The sequence below is a fragment of the Fukomys damarensis genome, unplaced genomic scaffold (assembly GCF_012274545.1).
Source record: "Fukomys damarensis isolate Sample0158 unplaced genomic scaffold, DMR_v1.0_HiC HiC_scaffold_3, whole genome shotgun sequence".
Classification (NCBI taxonomy): Eukaryota; Metazoa; Chordata; class Mammalia; order Rodentia; family Bathyergidae; genus Fukomys; species Fukomys damarensis.
Genome location: NW_022900915.1, coordinates 36,817,007 through 36,820,158, shown reverse-complemented (window position 1 = coordinate 36,820,158; position 3,152 = coordinate 36,817,007).

Genomic DNA, 3,152 nt, shown 5'->3' with positions numbered 1-3,152 from the left:
GGGCGGGGCGGGGGAGGAGGTCGGGGGCGTGGCTCGAGGGTAAACCCGGATGGGGCTGCCAACCACAGGCTCAGCCTGGACCGCAGGCTCCAGGAAGCCGCTGGGCCCTGGGCGGGGCCTGAACCTCGACCACGCCCACTTCCTCCCAGTCCCGCCCTGGGCCCCGCCTCTTCATCCCCGAGGGAATAGTTTGAAGCTTTAGGTTGAAGCGCCAACCCCTGGACCCCGGCGACCTGCTGGCTGCACTGTTGGCTAAGTACATTTGTTGTTGTCGCTAACAAATGTACTGCAAAGAGGGCGGGCCTGAGGATCTGTGGGGCAGCTATGGTGCATCTCCTGCTTTGCACTGGGAGTTTTTCTTAGATTAGGGAAGAACGCTCCAAAAGCGCGGCGTCAATAGGCCTGGTTTAGGAACTTCACAATGCTTACTGCCCTTGTGCGAAGGCGCTGAGTGCTACAGACCAGGCAAGCACTGCGGAGTAGGGTTCAGTCTGGTGATCATAGGTGAGGAAAGTTTGCCACCTAGAGCCAGGCCACGGAAGTGGGAAAGAGTGTGTCTGAAGCTTTCTCGGGCTCAAAAGGACAAGATTGGCAACGAATTGTTACGGGACTTATTTTGATTCGAAAATGAGCTGCAAATCATTGATAGTCATTGTAGGAGTCTATGTGACATTTCTGAAAAGTCTTCTTATATTATTTTTCTCACAAATTTCCTGAGTGTGATCGAATGTTTGAATGTATGTAAATGGATGGAAAGCATTTTAAGAATATGTCTGTTGACATCACAGGCATCGCCTTTGTATGCGCGTGCTCTTATTACAGTGTCCATGTTAGGCACAAATAGCCCGGATTCCGGGCGCAGAACATTTCAGGGTATCTCATGAAAGCCTTCCAAGCTTTGTTCTAAATTATTTTCAAAGGGTCTGCTTTTGGCTGAGAAGACCCTTGGCGGAGATTAGGAATCTTGCATTGCAAGATTAGGCTTTTATTTGAGGGAATAGGCACAATGCTCCACAATGCTACAGAAAGCTGCAGAAGACTGGAAAAAAAAAAAAAGTTCGTCTGTGCTGTTCTGTGTGCTGTTGGCCTCGTGACACTCCTGTCTGTAACCATTTATCACTGAGACATTTTCTCATCAGTACACAAAGGGTATATTCCCTACTTGGTGTGGAGGGCTTCAGCTGCCCAGCCTCATGAATGCTAATGGGAATACGACCTTCCTTTTGCATATAGGTCACTTTTCTTCTTTTAATGTCAATAGGCAGTGGAATCCTTGTCAGAGCCTGGGTGATGAAGTTTGCAACACTTCCTCACAACTGCTACCTGTATCCTTCATGGATACTTTCTCAGGGACGTCCCTATGCTCTTAAATCATGATTTGTACTTCACAAAAGTGCAGTCATTGAATTTCTTAACCAAAAGGCCATAATAGAATTATGTTTTATTATTGGAATATACAAAGGAAGCAGTTAGCCATGAATTTTGGCTGAGTTCCAAAAAGCTGGCCAGTGGGAACAACTACTTTGTCTTTGAGAGGAAAAAAAAAAAAAAAAAGGATGTCCCTAGTGCCTAGTGCTCAGCAAAGCCAGAAGGATTTTTAGTTTTTTGAGATTTCATCTGATACAGTTTCCATTAAAAAGCTGCAGATGGAAGACTGTCTAGATTATAGAAATATAATGGTTAGGTTTTTGAGTTGATCCAGAGGAAAAGCTGGAAAGGGTATAAATTTATGCAACCTGCTAGGAGTGTCATCTGGGAATATAATACCTATCCAAGTTAGAAATGAAATGGATTTAACTTTTACACTGTTAAACAATTACCTTGGATTCACATGCAGATATACTTGTGTAGGAGATTTAACAGATTATTCAGGAATGTTCATTACCATAAGGAAAACATTCTAAATGTTCATCAGTAACCAACTAGATAGTTCTGCTATGTTAAGACAATGCAGTATTATACTTTGGATCAAAAGAATGATTTAATCTTTGTTCATTCATTCACTTATTTAAAATTTTTTGTTGAAGGAAGTACATATGCAAGATCATTGTTCTAGGCCTTGCAGATACAATGATTAGAAAGACAAAGTCCCTTAGCTATGGAGTTTGCATGATTGTAGGCACAGAGAAAGATCTCCACAACATAATTTAGAGTTTAAAAAGTAAATTTCCATATAGGAGACATGATATTTTTCTTCTGGAATAAAATGTTAAATATTATTCTCTCACCCCCACATATATATGCAGGGAGTTGCGTTTAACTTTTCATTCTGGAAAGTTAGTTTGACAGGGGTTGCGAAGGACTAGATGTGGCAGGAAGACCTGCAGACGATGTTTCCTTTACCTTTTAGGTATCTCTGTATAGATTGAATTTTGACCACTGCATGCTTTTCTTGCTGTTAAAAATACTAAGAGTGAACACATTTTATTTTTTGATAAGTAGACTTGGTTTTTTTTCCAGAGTTGACCATCCATCTCTTTATCCTTCCTGAGTCTGTGTTCAGGCAATGAAGTGGGGGCGGACCCCAGATCAATTCCTTTAAAAATCAAAAAATGAAAGGGAAACAGAACTTGAATTCTTTTTACATTTCTTCTTGATTCCCTCTGACTTCTTTCAGTCTGGCTGTTTGCTTTCTGACCCTTCTTCTGTCCTCTTTTTTTTCTTCTTCTTCTTTTAATTTTACTTTCCAGAACAAACCTAGGAAATACTATTGTACTCTAAGGAAGTACTTTAAGTAATTTCAGATAAATTTACAATTGGATTATGGGGTGTGGCTCATTTCTGTTCCTCACACTATATATAGAGAGAATTATTGTGTCTCTAGAAGTCTTGGAAAAATAGACTAAATGATTTAGATCTGTGTTCTGTTAGAAGATGTACTAGATGACCTGCGTTCCTTTCAATCTGATTTTAAACGTGATATTATAATCACAGCTTTTCCATAATGTGGGTGAAAGGAAGGGTCAAATATAGCTTAGGAATATAGAGTTGCTCGTAGATGCTGGCCATTCATTCAGGGATATTAAATATGAAGATGACTGTCTCCAATGACTCCATCGATGCAGACTTTATTAAATGAAAACTAGCCTCATATACACTATTCTAAATTCCTTCACTGGGTAGTTAGTGCATGTAGAAGAGAATAGCCCTAT